Here is a 16873-nt window from a genome sequence, read left to right as displayed (position 1 = left end):
GAGTGGACGTCGTCTCGTGTCGAACGCAGCTGGGACACGCGCGCGAGTTCACGTGCTGGATTTTCGCCGTGTGATTTCATTACTTCTGTTTATTTTTTTTCTTATTTAAATATCACCAGTTATTTGTGCTTAACGGGATGCATGCATGGTTAGGATAAAAGGTACGTTTCCCGAAGTTTTTTTTTTTAAAAAATTTTCTGTTTGCTCTATGATTGTTTCTTAACTTCGTGTGGAGAAGTGTGGAAATGCAAGAATAAGATAGGAACAAGTAGGTGCCGAGATAGTTGAATTAAAATCCACCGCCCTTTCCTCAGTCGATCGCGCTTGATGCCGCTTTACTTTGTGTAATTATTAGAGTAACACTATGCCATAGGTTTCACTGCATAGACTGCGTTTGTTTGCCTGTGTGTTTCATCAGTTCATTACGTAACCGTTGTTTTTAACAAAAGCTGGGTGAATAATAATAATTATAATGTCTTGATCGATACTTCGAGCTGCGCACAGCATTAGCCAATGTGAACTATTTCTACAATTAGTTCATAACACATTATGATTTAAATTATCTATTAGCTTTCATCAGTACATCACCATTATTACAATTCACTGAGAATAGGAGAATGGTGTGTAGCTTATACTTAGGAACTCGTGTAGGAATGGCTCTCAAAAATAGTCAGTAACAATCTCCTCTGAGCATTTTTCGTACATTCTACTTATTTTTTAACACAGTGTTAAATACAGAGTGTGTAATTTAACAGAATCAAGAGATTATAATATGAATAAATATTATAATAATATGACATCTTCCCTCCGATCAAGAAAAGTTCCCAATAAGGATAGTTTTTCCAGCTTTTTACAAGGATCTTACCAGACTATTGGGCATATTATATAATCTCAAAATAAAACTATTCAGTTACTCTTGACTATTGCCCCATCCGATGGCAGAAATAAATGTGTGTGTGTGTATTCAAATAAATGTTTCAGAGTTGTTCAATTGATACCTTTAGTTAAAAGAATCTTAAGCATTACTATATTTATTATATTATGATAGTATTTTTATTTCTTTTGAACTTTTCCTGTAGACACTCAGAAAATTAAAAAAAAAGGGCTATTTGGTTTCCAATTCGTAACTATATTTTTTAAAAAATCTCCACACATTTCCAATAAATTTTTGTGTTTTTTTCAAGTTGCCAAATGTTTATTTATACTTTTGCATTACTGGGAATGATGAAAAGATGATTATGAATATAGGTGGCTTTCACGGAATTCGAGCCTAACCTCTTTCATTTCACAGCAGCTACGCTTACCCTTTGCCTCTTACGTTTGAGATGGTTGTTTTGTTTCTCACATTATAATCATTTCAACATCATTTTCTTTGAATTCTAAATGCTTTATTTATTGCTTAGCTGCGATGCTCCATCTTTGATAGGTTTAACATTTGATTTTGCACAAGGGTACATTTTTTCAACAAGTCCAATCTGGAATAACATGTTCCTAACGTGCGGACTAAGCATCCCAAATTAAACTGTTGTTTCATGGTGTGAAATTCTCCATAGAGCTTGCTTTCCTGAAGAACAGACTGGAGACGAATCGAGTTTATTGCTTAGCATGCTGTATTATCTGCAAGTGCACATTTTTGTACGCAGTAAAAGTATCATTTTTTGTAGTATAACAGTCATAATTGAAATGGCTGAAGTTTTTTCTCGTTGCACCAGCCCTCGTGGCCGAGTGGTTAGCGTACGGCTTACCGAAGTCAAGGACCCTAGGTTCGGAAGTTCTACTGTGTAAAATGTCCTCGCCTGTTTAATAAGTTCGCCATTCATCTTTATCGTCACGATTAACCAAAACCAGTATACTAGCGACGTACAATATCAAAAATACAAATGCAAACTTTTGATCAGCCTTTGTGGTTCTCTACATTAGGCAAATCTTCCAGTTTTTAATACAATTGTTACACTGGTAAAAAATAATCAACCTTTTACTTTCATAAAAACAGAATAAATTTAAATGTATTTTTCGTGCTGATTTCGAATATGCTTTCAGATTTTTTTTCAATCTGGCAGAGTGTTTTTGTGAGATGTGTTTAAAGCTTTTTGGACATTTTTTGCCTCTGGGATGTCTCTATTCGTTGTTTGCTAGCGTACTGGGGCTCCATTTAAAATTGGTACCTCATTTTCATCTGCTGATGGAAACGCTCGCGATGCTCATCACTGATGGAGCCAAGATTTATTGGGAAAAAGTAAATGTGGGAGTCCAAGAAGTGTGACAATATCGACCCCATAGCTCTGTATGAGTTCACAAAATATCTCACTATAGTTTACTGCTAATGATTTCCAAGAAAACAACAGATATATTTGAATAACAACCTTGTGTAGTGGATTTAACAGTTTCTGAAAATTTTCATTATCCATTATTGATCTTATTTGAGGCACCATAAAATTCAATCTTTCAGTTTCGAATCATTTATTTAAGAAGTGAGGTTCTGATGAACAGCGTTCTTCGATTGTAGGATCACTTCTCTCGTCTCTTCCTTCTTAGGTATGAGTGAGGTAAATCAGAGCTATCACATAAGCTCAACAAATCTGGACACTTTGGCACTATGAAAGACAGGCCTCATTGCAGATGTTAAATTATTTTAGTTAAATATATATTTTGTTAAAGGTACACACTGCTGCGAAGACTGGTAACTGCAGCCGATTTACCCCGATTTACGCAATCCCATTCCCTCTCACGTGTTCATTTGTGGAGCCGTCTCGCGTCACTACTTGCACAGAGAATTGTTTTCGTTCGCCTACTCCATAGATAGCGGGGACAGAGTATAGATCTCAGTTCACATTGCCCTTCATGCAAGGTTGTTGCCATGTCCGAACGTGTCAGAACTTGAATAAGCCAGCATCCTGTTTTCGCAGCATAGCAGCCCTCATTCTTCTGAATACACATAGAAAAATAAATAATAATAAAGTTAATTCATCCCATCATCACACACCGCAGGGGAAAGCTGGCGAGGCTACAGCCCATCCCGAAATTTTGAGAAAATCAACATTTTCAAATGAAATCATCAAGAAAAATCTTGGGAAAATCGAAGAGGTTCTGTAAATTCAAATTACCATTAAAATAACCCCCAAATGACCATTTTTGTCTTTGAACAATTATTAAAACAAAGGTTATTAAAAAATGTAGGAAAGAAACATCTTATATTCTATCCCACTCCCCAAAAAATGCGAAATATTTTATAATGTATCCCGTCCCCCACTAGAACGCAGTTATGTAATATCCAACCTTAAATTTCCAAGCCCCAGAAAAAATCTCCTTACGCTACTGCCCACGACAGACAAAAAAGAACACTATGATCTAAAAAAAAAAAAATAGTATTAACTGAAGGAAAAACTACGCCTGTTGCAAAAATTTTAATCGCATATTTGAATTCACGATCAAAAGTGCATTGAATGACTATATTTTTTTTGGTGAGAAAAATCACGTTTACCAGTGCTGTATTTAGTATTCCCAGAAAAAAAAAATTGATTGTTGATTAGAAGAGAGAAATGGATGTGCCAATGTAAGATGAATATGGCTTCAAATAGATAATTTACGATTTTTTCAGCTCACCAAATTTCTTATTTATAGTTCGAATAGATTGAGATATAGCAGCATTAAACGAGATGAAGTTGATTTTACTGTTTAACTTTGATATGCTTCATTGTGCATAAAAAGTAATAGTGGACGAATTTTCCATCACCATATTCATTTTGCTACTTGATCAGCAATGTGGAGATAAATAATTGAACTTAAAGCGTCAATATGCAGACGACATCTGCTTCAACATCACCGCAATTCAATTCCTTGAAACAAAATAAGGTAAAATGTCGTTTGTACTAACCAGAATCGTGCATAACCATATTCTGAAGAATAATATTACATAATTTTTATTATGTCGTTACTTCTCAAATATGCCTGAACGTAACTTGAAACATTTTTCAAAAAGTAAATATACTCTAGAATTGTCATATTAATGCAAATATTTGAGGACATCCAACCTAAATCACAGGGAAATATCCGAATCCTAAAAACTATCAGTGCCATGCGTACGAGTTCGACATGCCAATTATCCATTTCCAGAAGTTTTATCATTCCTTCATATTAACACCGTGTGGATTTGGTTTGGATTTGCGATCACAAAGCAACTTAGAAACTTCTTTAGCAACCCACGAATGTTGAAAATACGTAGTTTTAAACATAAAAATGAAGAAATGGTGTTTTATGATATAGTAATTTAATTTGGTCAATGTAGAAAGACTTAACGTAATCATAATATTGCATTTGCATTTGATTTTATTATACAAAACTTCATATTTGTATTTGACGTAGTTGTATAAAGACTCGAGATGCTAATAGTTCACGAAAATATTAAATTATCGGTACTTCAATCAACAAAATACAATATTTCTATATTTGTTTGTTAGCGTAATTGTTACTGTAATTATTTTATTCACATTGGCAGGCAGACAGGCATAGGGATGTTACCGGAGTCTGCCTGTAAAACTCAAGACGAGAACCAGACCAGACTTTTCGAGACTTGACGAGACCGTGACACTCCATCTCGCTCGAGGCTTTGGTATTCCATTGAAAGATTGACCTAAACCAAAAAATATCATTACTATGCAACTCTTCAGACATATCTACCTTATTATTTAGATAGCTAATATATTTTGTTTGTAGGAATTACGAAGTTTCTGTATTAGTAGCAGTTGTGTTTATATGTGCGTATTAAAAATCTCGTTTTACAAACACCCGTCGCGTCGAAATGAGACGTCAAAGAAAATAAGTTGTACAGAAAAGTTGTGTGCCTTCATAACCTCTATACGTTATGAAAATGTGAGTGGTGACACGCTGTATTTGTATTATTATTATTATTATTAATAGACACACGAGAGGAGAACGAGACAGGTATTTACAATTCGAAACATGATCGAAACACTATCTATATCACCCCTAGCAAAACGATCAAGATATTAAATATTCGCCGCACCCCGTGGCTGAGTGGTTAGCACATGGCGCTACGACCCCAGGGGTCTCGGGTTCGAATCCCGGCCTGGTCATGGATGTTTGTGAGTATACATTCATCAATTTCATCATCATCACTATTCCCATCTTCGCAATTAGCCAAAAGTGGCAGAAAAGCGAAGTAAAATAAAGAAAAGAAAAAATATCAATTTTACAGATACTTGGCACTACTGCAGTCCACGAAGTTGTAACGGGTGTCCCAGTTAAAAGAAGCCCGTCTCGGATCAACAGTTACATGCCGAGGATCATGAAAACAAATGAAGTGTGTGTTCTTACTGATTACAGAAGATGTTAAAAATGATGGCCTGCAGAATCAACACACATGTGGGTTCACAGAAACAGTTGTGTGCCGCTTCTGAATCAATTGTTGAATGCATCATTTTGATGGAACACTTCTGCCAGGAAACGTGTTGCTGAATGTCCTTAAATCAACTGGTACGCACGAATGCCTCCACAATGGCAATTATTTCTTTCAATGAACACACCATGCCTCCACCTCAACTAACTCTGCTCCACTGAATGACTGCAAACACGGCACAGGTTCTGTGCCAGTGCCACTTGTCACGACTATGCGGCGTCAGTGCCTGATTGTGTACCGATGACCTTAAGTACATACCACGGTCCACGTTACAATGGACTATTCCGTTTTACTGGTGCAATATAGCCGTCATTTGCATCATAGACAAATGTCTTGGAGGCGGGTTACTTTTAACTGGGACACACAGTATTTCGTGATTATTCAAGTTATAGCGAATAGTTCAGTTGTTGACTCTTAAAAGACTAATGAATGGTCTAATCGAGAATATTTTACCAAATCAATTTATTTTATCTTTCGGCACACTAAACTAAATATTTCTGTATTTGGTTGATTCTGAGATTCAAGAACAGACAGATATGCCGACGGAGATATTTCATATCGCAGTTCTGTAATATTAGGTATATTTCAATCCACTGAACTGAATACTTGTACTTATGTAGTTTTAGAGTAATCGATAAGTGTCGATTGGGTTTCATTGTTTACTATACTCTATACCGGTGATGTCTGAAAAAATGCCGCGCATAACGTTAGAGATGGAGAGGAAGCGAGTGGGCAGAGTGAAGCAGCACTTGCACAGAGACTTGCTTTCGTTCTCTCTCTCCAGAGATTCGCGGGAGAGAGTACAGAGAAGATATATGGAAAGTTCTTAACCAAGAAAATGGATACTTCATCATATTAACAGTTCATGGCTTTTTTGACTCGACGAACTTTATAATTGTAGTTCTAATAGTTTCCAGGATATCGTAAACCCCACACCCCCTATATACCTACGCCTTCATGGCGTGGTGCTATGCACAGGGGAGCACTTTACCTTTTTTTGGGTCTTCTATTTCAGATTTCAAATACTCACATTTGTTTCTTTTGAAATATCGACAAATCAATTCTGTTCGGTTGTTGTATCTCACGAACCTATTGTACACATATTAATCCACCATTTGTTTAACTCTTATAATTTCTGATTTAACTCATAAGGGTAGTCCTTTCAGCTTTTTCTGGTTAGTACTCTGAAAACAAACGTTTAGAATCAAGACCGAATGCTTAATTTTACTCATGGGGCATTCTTTGAACCATAAAATCTAACAGATCTCTGCTTAAAATCCATGCCTTACAGAATACTTGGGGTGTCTAGCCTTTCTCCAGATCGTCAACCGCACAACCAAAATACAGCTTGTGCGCTGTTTTCACTGTTATTCCAATAGGTATTTTTTGTGACTTAGGAGACCAATAGATGAACACGCATAACAACTGTGTCAGGCGAATTTTCACAAGTTCTAATCCTTGACTTTCCCATGCTCGCAAAGAAAATAACTCGATCATAGGAAGAAAACCAGCACCAACCGTACTGACACAGTTGCCTTCAGCTTCAGAAGGTAACGCGCATGCATTAATTTATTGTTATTTTCAAGGTCATCAGTGTCAGCAATGCCATGTTACTGACTCTGATGCATTTCTTTGAATATCTTATTTGTAACAAAAAGAAAAAAAGAACACATGCACAATAGTTTCATGTGTTTACATACGCTACATAAAAGAGTGTCATTTTTCGAACTTGTAAACGTACTAGAAATATAACTGTACGTACGTGTCAGAAAATTGTTATATACTGTATTCAAATATCAAGGTGCGGAACACAATAAGAATCAGCCATTGCGTAGAAGTTTGTCGACTAGTGCAATTATTCTACAAACAGAATTAACTTACTTTTCATTGACCCAGTTGTCCTACGAAACAGTGGCCCAACTATATACTCTGGCATTTCAACACCCCACCTCTCCCAGGTTTATGGACAAAAGCTTTCCATCTGTCTGCATCGTTGTAGGATGAATCCATTTTTTTACCATCTTTGCTAATTTTCCTTCAGGTTCATCTCAGCATTGTAGCAGGTTTCAGTTTTGCTACTGGTGATATTGCGGGATGTAGCCCTTGCTAATTGTCACAACCATTTTCTGCTTGTTTTTGGTAAATGGATTTTATATATTCCCTTCCTTGCTTAGGATTGACGTCTCGTAATCAGAAGGACTAGTATGCGATTATATGTTGAGATTATTGAGTGGGATCCACTGCCACTAAGAGTCACTTGATTAAGTGGACTTAATAAGCACAGCTTCGCAACGAAGCGCACCAAGGAAAAAGAAGAGGAAACCAAATCAGGCGAGAAATGAAGAAAATTACTTTCCTCATCGCACTTTAATGGGGAGTAATTAAAAACTGAGATTTTTGCTTATTTCACTTGCAAATTTTGAAGCCGTCAGCAGTCGCCATGGAGATATTTTCCCCTCACTGGGTAGACGGCGACGATTCACCTAACTCCTTGCCAATGAGGAACACATTCCAGTTTCTTTAATTCTCATTCACATTACGCTCAGTTTTACCAATAGATAATTCGAGTACATCAGTTACTTAAGGTGGTGAAGCCTGTAATATGCCCCCATAATGATGTAATAGCCACGTTTGGAACACAAAAATTATTATTGGATTTACACGTGTAAAGTTAGCAAACGCCATTAAGTATTTTCTTATTGTTGGTTAAATAAGATCTTTATATTAATACATTTCATTCGAGTAATTCATAGGACAGGAGAGTATACTCCATGCCAAAGCATCTCCTGACGTCTTGAAACTGTAAAGTTTTGCACAACTGCAAGTTAATTTAATATTAAAATTGTGAATAATCTATGGTCTAATCCGAATGGTGTCTGGCTGCTACGCCGGAGAACTAGATTTGATTCCCGAGGTCGTTTTTTTCAGGTGGGAATCTTTCCAGCAATATCCCTGCATGAAGCAGCTCTGGTGTTCATCCAGTATCTAATAGCTGGGTAACACATATAGGTGTCGAGAGCTTGATGCTGATCACATCACATAAAAATAGCTTAGATCGAGAATATGTGGGCCCCTACTCCCAAATCCCATAAAGACTGACGGAGCGCGCTATTGATCACATCGCCTCCATAAATGACGTAGATTGTGATTGTGCGGTGCCCTACCCTCACATCTTCTCATTTGTCTTTAAGGCATGTTAAAATGTGCAGGGGTTAGCTCGGAAAATATATTTTGAAATTAATGATATATTATGAAGTTTGAAAAAAATCTTATTTTATTATTCTATTTATCGAATTATCTTCCCCAAACATTTTCTGCTTTTAAATGGGTGTGGCAATTGGTGGCACCTCTCTACCAAAACAAGGGGATTAATGTGCACACTGGCTTGGTGCTAACATTGTTGCCTTATAACCAAGGGTTTCCGGGTTTCATTCCTGTCGAAGACACATTACAAAGAGGTTCAATGTCCACTTGTAACTATAAGTCCAGTCAATATTAGCCTGTCTGGGCCAAAAATGGACTTGAAACAAGCTTTGACAAACTTAGCTTTTTGGAGTGCAATAAGTATTGGGCAAGAGTGAACTCGGAATAAGGTACCAATCCCTTATTGTTGGCCAACCAGCGCCACCTACGAGTTTGACGTGTTGTATACCACGCAAGGATATCCGTTCGGATGGATAAGAATAAACACTTGTTGACCCGTCTCGTGCATGTAGCCAGAGACTTTATGAGAATAAACTGACTCTGGCGTTGTTGTAGAGCAGAGGGATACAAGCTAATTCTATTGTACGCATTACCTTTCTAGTTGATAGAAAAAAACCTCTAAGACAAACTTTCATCGAAGGGAAACTTCCGGGATCTGTTTATCAGCGGGAGGTCTCCACAAGGAGTTCGTGGCCGTGGAAATCTCAGAACTCAATTTGCTCAAGAGAAGTTCTCATAGTTAAATTGACCGAGATAGACAGGAAATACTGTGTTTGTAGGAGGAGCGCATTTTATAAGCTCTCAACCCGCGTGTATTTTAAATCAGGTGACCAAGCGGTTGCGACCATTACAGGGCAGAATAAAACTTTTATAAGAGCTGGAATTCCGCTGAACGCCGAGATATACTTATCCACGCTCGGGCCTCTCCAATGGCTAGTGGTAAGGTCGTCGCCTTGTAATTAAGGCGTCCCGAGTTCGATACCCGGTGGAGACTCATAGTGGTTCAAATTCCACATGAAACTGTAGGTCCACTTCTAATTAGCCTATCTGTACATAAAAGTAGACTTTAATGAAAAATTCGAAACTCGAGAGAATCCCCAGACATCTCACGTCTCTTTTCCTAATATCTGTATTTTTCGTTCTTTCCCGTCTCTTTTAGTTAATCACGACGATGAGGTTCAATGGTGATAAGATGAAATTGATGAGGTATCACACAACACAAATAAATATAAATTCATACCCAGATCAGGACTCGAACCCATAAGCTTCCGCTTTGCTCACCGAGATCTTTGTCTTTTCTCAATATGATTTTACTTCACAACCAGAGAAAGGAAGTCTTTCTTCCAATCACAAATGGACGGTTTTCTTTAGAACTGTCGGGGGCGTTTACCTTAGCCGTACCGGATTTCACCCTCTGTCCTGAAGGATCGGTCCCGCTTATCAGCGGCAGTCGAGTCAGAGGTAGAGTAAGGGTTCTGTTGCGTGTATGTGTATTACTGTTCTTGATGCAAATCTACCCACCCTTCTTGAGCACAAATAATCATGGGTGAGTGATAACGACACTGACAGGAAAAGGCTATTAATATGGGCTGCTATCCTCCTCTGGTTTCCGGTCCAACCTCGGTGCAGAGTCGAGCGACGTGGTGACGGTCTCGCTGGCTGGTCTCTGGACAGGTTCTGGCTTGGGCTACACGGATTCTGGTGGTTCTGCAGCACTCCTCTGCAGACAGAACTCACACTCCGGCGAACTCGTCGTGGGGATCCTGCGACTTGCTTGTGATATCCTCCTGAAGCAGATTGTTTACCCGTTCTAGTTATAGCTCTTACGGCGGGCGGCCCACATGCTGGCAAGGAAAGTGAGGCAGCAGCTAATCCGGCGCGATGAGAAACACAGCAGCTTCTAGAACGAGAAGCGCGCAGCACATTCTGCCGCGACGTCGTAACTCTCGGCGCCACCGCTGTTGTCTGGTTGGTCCGGGGCGTATTCCCCGCTTCCAACTTCTCTTGTCAGCATGTGGGCCGCCCGCCGTAAGACCAGACAAGAGCTATAACAAATTCCTATCTCGTTTTCGGTCTTGTGTATAGTGAGAAATGGGCGCTTTTCTCGATTTGCAAATGCGTCTCGTTCTCTTCTTCAATTCCAAATGCTTGTCAAATTCTTGGTCTCGTCTCGAATTACGAATGCCTGTGTCGATCTCGGCCGCTTCTAGATTTCCATCCAAGCTCGGAAACAGTCTCGATCTCCGCTCTAGTCTCTTTGTACAAAAATGTGAAAAATAATTGTTAAATGTGACCTATAAACCCACGTCTTGCACGTGGAACAACACATAATTTTTTTCAAGTTTGGTTCAAACTTAAGTCCACTTTATGCGCAGATAAGCTAATCGGGACTGCACCTACAGTTTAGAGTGTGATTCGAACCACTATGTGCCTTCATCGGGTATCGAATTCTGGAGTCTTTGTTTACAAAGTGACGACGTTACTGACTTCCTAATAGGTAAGATGGATGTCTTGGTATGTCTCTTTAAGTCACTTCGTAAAATAAAATTAAAATTGGGCAAAATTTTCATGTACACCTTACATGTCATTTAGTTGAGTAAATATATGGTTTTGAACCAATAAAAACCAACAATGTTGTACCTATCTTAATGATTACATAAAAAGTCATCCAATACTGAACCTCTACTACGTCCACCAACTTACAAAATGGAGGCTAATTTTCGATTTATTGCTAATATTTCTTGAATTGTAGCAGATATGGAAAAACGTTTTGAACAGAAAAATATGCACTAGATAGAATTAACAATTCTTGATTCTATATTTTTTTCTAATCCAAATAATTTTTGTGATACGATATGTTGAGTGCCAAGTGTTTTTTGATTTTCATCTCTAATTTGCTGACTGTGCCGATCGAGAAGAAAGAGAGAGCTCACATCCTGTAGAAACTTCACAGTTCTTTCAACACAAATATTTCGTACCTCTATATCGAAAGGTTTCGAAGATATCGATTGATTAATCGATTATTGCCTTTCATTTGTTCAATCCTCACAAACAGATAGATGTACCAATGAAAATAAATTACAAGTATGTCTCTTTAAACTAGCATTTACTAAGGTTTCGGTTTGTAGATAATTTTAGATCTTCATATTTAATAGATTTCGATATATCGACAGGTCACGATTGATCGATTGTTGCCTCTGCCAACCTGATTGAGTTGGTTTTTATTTCGATATTATTTTGTAGGTCTATCAGCTTACCAAATTCGGTTTTATCGCTCCTGTAGTTCTAAGATATCAATAGCTGACTTGGTCGGACTGACGGATAGGCGGACACCACCGTTAGGCAAGAACATTTTTTTTCAGGTTTTGATTATTAGTATACAAAAAAATCAATAGAATATAGGAATTGTAGGTTTCCTGGAGACGTGATTCGAACAAGTGTTCTCGGGTTACCAGCCAGGTTAAGTCAATGTTGGCTTCCAACGTTTCGAGGGCATACGTTGCTCTCATCTTCAGGGAATGTAGAAATGGAGACCAGTGTAGGTTAATATACATGACTATAATGTGGCGGAGTTTGGATTCTGTCTTCCTATTGGCTCTCTCTCTGGATCCTGGTGTTCTCATTGGCTGGTGTCTTCTTTTTACGGAGGAGTGGGTTTCTAGAAATCGGGTATAACTGAAGAGATTCGCAAACACCTGACAGCGCATGGTAGCCAGCCTCCCAGACTGTATGGCTTACCAAAAATCCACAAAGAGGGTGTCCCCCTCAGACCCATTGTTAGTTCTATAGCCAAGTCCAACCTACAGAATGTCCAAATACCTCACATCCCTGCTTCAACCTCTAGTCGGACAATGTGAACATCACGTCAAGAACTCCGCTGATTTCGTTCAGGAACTGATGAAGCTCAAGGTCTCCCCATCCGACATTCTAGTCAGTTTTGATGTAGTTTCCCTGTTCACCAGAGTCCCAGTGAAAGACACATTGGAACTTATAGGAAGGCACTTTCCACCAGCCATTAATCTCTTCCGCCACACGCTAACTTCCACATATTTCCTCTACAACGGGAATTATTACGAACAAACTGACGGAGTAGCCATGGGTTCACCACTCTCACCGGCGATCGCGAACTTCTACGTGGAACATTTTGAACACGAAGCATTGAAAGACGCTCCCAACCAACCTTCCTGTTGCTACGGATATGTGGATGACACGTTCGTCATTTGGCCACATGAACGACCTGTATTACAGAATTTCTTAGACTTCCTTAACAAACGGCATTCAATTATCCCGTTCACCATGGAGATAGAAGATGATGGCTGCCCCCCATTCCTGGACATCCTAATCCGCCTCAAACCAGATGGCACCCTCGGACATAGTGTGTACAGAAAACCCACCCACACTGACCTGTACCTAAATTCCAATAGCTTCCATCACAAAGCACAACACCTCGCCGTTCTGAACACACTAGCCCGCAGGGCAGTAACTGTTTCTGACCAGGAGAATCTACAATCAGAATTCACTCACCTCAGAACCAGTCTATAGCAAAATGGATACCACATCAGAGATATCAACAGGGCGATCAACAAGGCAGTTTCATTCCAGCAGAGACCAAGCACGGACAACAGTGTAGCCCTCAAAAGGGCCGATTCTTCACAGCCAAGAGAGGCCGAACATGAGAACGAGGCCTTTACAAAGACCGATACTGCACCGCTCAGCCCCTCTACCAGTAGCAACACATGACAGAAACGCCCTACTGTAACAGTTTTACCATCAATAGGACACACCTCCGGGAAGTTAAGCAGAATTCTAGCCAGGCACGGGGTGAAGACCATTCACAGGCCGCCACTGAAAACCAAGGCCCTGCTCCGTTCAGTCAAAAATGACCTGGAACTCCGCATTCCAGGAGTATACCGAATACCCTGCGAGTGTGGGACACCATACATAGCCCAAACAGGACGCACCATTGAGCAGCGGCGGAATGAACATCAACGTAATATCCGATTATTCCAACCGGAAAAGTCAGGAGTTGCGAAACACAGCATCACCGAGGGACACAGAATTTTATTTGCCGACACCAAAATCATAGCCAAATGTGTCGGTTACTGGGTCCGACGGGTAAAGGAAGCAATAGCCATATCACGGGAAAAGACCAATCTCAACAGGGACGTGAGACTCCAGCTCAGTCACGCCTGGAACTCACTCCTCCTCAAAAACAAGACACCGGCCAATGAGAACACCAGGATCCAGAGAGAGCCAATAGGAAGACAGAATCCAAACTCCGCCACATTATAGTCATGTATATTAACCTACATTGGTCTCCATTTCTACATTCCCTGAAGATGAGAGCAATGGATGCCCTCGAAACGTTGGAAGCAAACTCCAATTTAACCTGGCTGGTAACCCGAGAACACTTGTTCGAATCAATAGAATACTTGTCTCATCTCGACAAATCAGGAATAAACCGGCCCAGTTGTCTTGTTTTGTAAACTGGTCTCCGTGTAGCCTCGGAATTGTAATAAACCCTGGAATTTTCTCCGTATCCCCTAAAATAAATTAAATTTTATTTTGAAGTACTATTAGGAAAATAATACAATGGAAAGTCTTGATACGTTAACATGCAATTGTCGAATAGAATGGGCTTGTCCAATCCCGAAAACAATTGCCCTAAATCGATATTTAGTATTTTGGGAGTTGTTACGAAAATTCCGACATTCCCCTTACTTAATTTCTTCGCGTTGTAAAATCCAAATTGCCTCATTCACACGAGTACCATTTCGAGAAAGAAGGACATCTGCTAATTGCAAACCAACTCGAAATCTTGATGCAAATTTAGATGAAATGGATCGTGTCTGATACAGCTTAATGTGACGAAACGCTGTCATCAGCGAAACGCAAACAAACTGAACGACAATGGAGAACACTTCGACTTTCTGCGATGCTCTTAACGTTCATGCGAAACTGTAAATATTTAGACTCGGGTGCATTATGGACTCGAGGGAAGGGATTTATCCCCGAGTGGATAACGGCGGAGACTGAGAATGAAGCTACGGTTGCCACGGCTGAGTGGTTTCCAATTAATTGTTCTCAACAGGCAGTTCATCTCGGCGAACGACTCGGCGCATTTGTTGCTCAGCCGATTAATTGTCCTCGGGAGACAATAATCCTCCCGTTCTGGCAATGCACTGCGAAGCCATAGGCCCCGTCTTGGATTCGCCTGGGGATGGTACCGAGACGAGACCACACGCTGTCTCGTTCTCGTCTTAAGTTCCCCTTCCTGATTTATTTTCGTCTCTTCATCTAATACATCTGTGTCTAGTTTCCCTGTCCGCTTAGGACGGCAAGGGGGGTAGACTTTCCTGGTACTAGAGTGCTGCTTGAGAGAGATGATTTCGCTCGAACAGGCAAAACGAGCGGTATACATTCGAAGCTAGTTAGTACTCGTATAAGCGTAAATTGTCTGTAGTAGAGGGCCTTCAAATAAGAATCGTGAAGCGAAAGCTGCAGTGAAATTGAAACTTTAGTGAACATGGTCCTCATCTCCATGTTAAAATGTAGTTTAGTCTACATTACCAATACATAGTGATATATGAAAATGAAATATATGTTTGTAGTCTGAAACTACCAAGACACATATTTTATGTGTCTACGATTATTGTGACATTGAAATGATATTCCATTGTATATGCTCGAGTGTAGCCAAGACCATCTTGAGGTTCAGGCCGCAGCGCTCAGTCAAGACGTCATCATCTGGAGGCGATAGACTTAACGCTTGTCGTATTTGTATCGTAGAGAATTAAGGTATATTTCTCTCTTTAATGAAGTTAAGTTTTGACATTTTCCCTCCCGACGAATATAGTTAGAATGAAAAATTAGAATATTGAATATTTACACCAAAATTTTCATTCAGGAAATCACTCTGGCTACCACAAAAATTCCTACCATAGCACAAAGAAAGAGTTGAAAACTGTTAGAAACTTCCTGGCGAAAAGAAATAAACGTTGTATATCTTCAAAAAATATTATCCGGAATATTTGTCAGCTACAGTAAAACTCGTTATAGCTTTGTATGAACTTTTGCGTGTAAAAATCAATTGATTAAATCAAAACCCCACATGTTAGGTCGACTGTAAACTTGCCAAGATACCTAATCAATTAAATGTTCCTGAACTTTACCCAAAATTAATCAACCAGATAATGCAGATATTCTGTGTAGCTATAAAATCTCAATACTGAAACTTAATTTCTATAACCTTTCAGCAAAAGCGAAAGAAATTGGTACAGGGGCAATGTTACATTTCTGTGAATTAAGACTAAATCTAAATCACTTGTCACATTATAAATTCGACCCTTTTGACTTTATTGAACGAAATATAATAAACAAATTGAATCCTTTCATTGTCTATAGTAAGATCTGTGAAAAAAACTTAAGTTTCAATATTTTAATTGAAAAAAAAGCAGATTAATATTTCGAACTTAGCGTTCATTTGGAAAATAAACATTTGGAATATTTCCTTACACTTTGTTCACACTTTGTTAATAAAATCGTGAAGAATGTTAGTGAATTATGAAACAATAAACATTATCACTCATTTAATAATTAAAATTACGAACAATTAATTTTCACAAAGGCAAATAATTAAAAAAGAACAGTTTACATGAAACAATTTTATAAAATTTACTACATTTGCAGTTGATATTAACATACAGGGGATGAACAAAAATATGGAAACACCTGCAGAAATGCACATTGCCTTTATTAATATCGAGTAGGACCACCTTTGGCAAGCAGAACGGCCTGCTGTCGACGTGGAATGGACAAATACATGTCGCGTATGGTTGTCAAAGGGATGTTGTACCATTCTTCCTCCAAAGCAGCTGCAAGTTGTTGTAGAGACGATGGTGGTGGGTAGCGGGCTCGCACCTTGGTCTCCAAAACCGACCACAGGGGCTCAATAATATTGAGGTCTGGCGATTGTGGAGGCCATGGCAGATGTGATACTTCATCTTCGTGCTCATCAAACCAGTCCTGGAAGATGTGAGCTGTATGAACAGGGGCTCTTTCATGTTGAAACACGGCATCACTATATGGGAACAAAGTTTGCACCATGGGATGCAGCTGGTCACTCAAAATTGTTACGTAGTCCCTGGCAGTGACATGTCCATGCAGGGTGATGATGGGTCCGGCAGAATATCAGGAGATGGCTGCCCAAATCATCACTGAACCACCGCCATGCTTCACTCTCGGTAACAGGCA

The 16873-nt window shown here is 39.3% G+C and overlaps 1 protein-coding gene across 2 annotated transcripts in view; it reads left to right on the top strand.

Moving 5' to 3' along the window:
* LOC146003964 (atrial natriuretic peptide receptor 1) overlaps window positions 1-16873 on the top strand; it is a 1164278-nt gene that overhangs the window by 352222 nt on the left and 795183 nt on the right. Inside the window, exon 1 of one of the 2 annotated variants that reach the window (XM_083142491.1) lies at window positions 31-161. The exons of the other annotated variant lie outside the window; for it this stretch is intronic. The gene's annotated coding sequence lies outside the window, so the exon portion shown is untranslated. Of the gene's footprint in view, window positions 1-30; window positions 162-16873 lie in introns of those variants that run through there. 2 annotated transcript variants of the gene reach the window in all.

The sequence above is a fragment of the Lepisma saccharinum genome, chromosome 1 (assembly GCF_977018435.1).
Source record: "Lepisma saccharinum chromosome 1, izLepSacc3.1, whole genome shotgun sequence".
NCBI lineage: Eukaryota > Metazoa > Arthropoda > Insecta > Zygentoma > Lepismatidae > Lepisma > Lepisma saccharinum.
The sequence above is the reverse complement of the archived record's forward strand: the minus strand, read 5'-3'. Positions and strand labels throughout refer to the sequence as shown.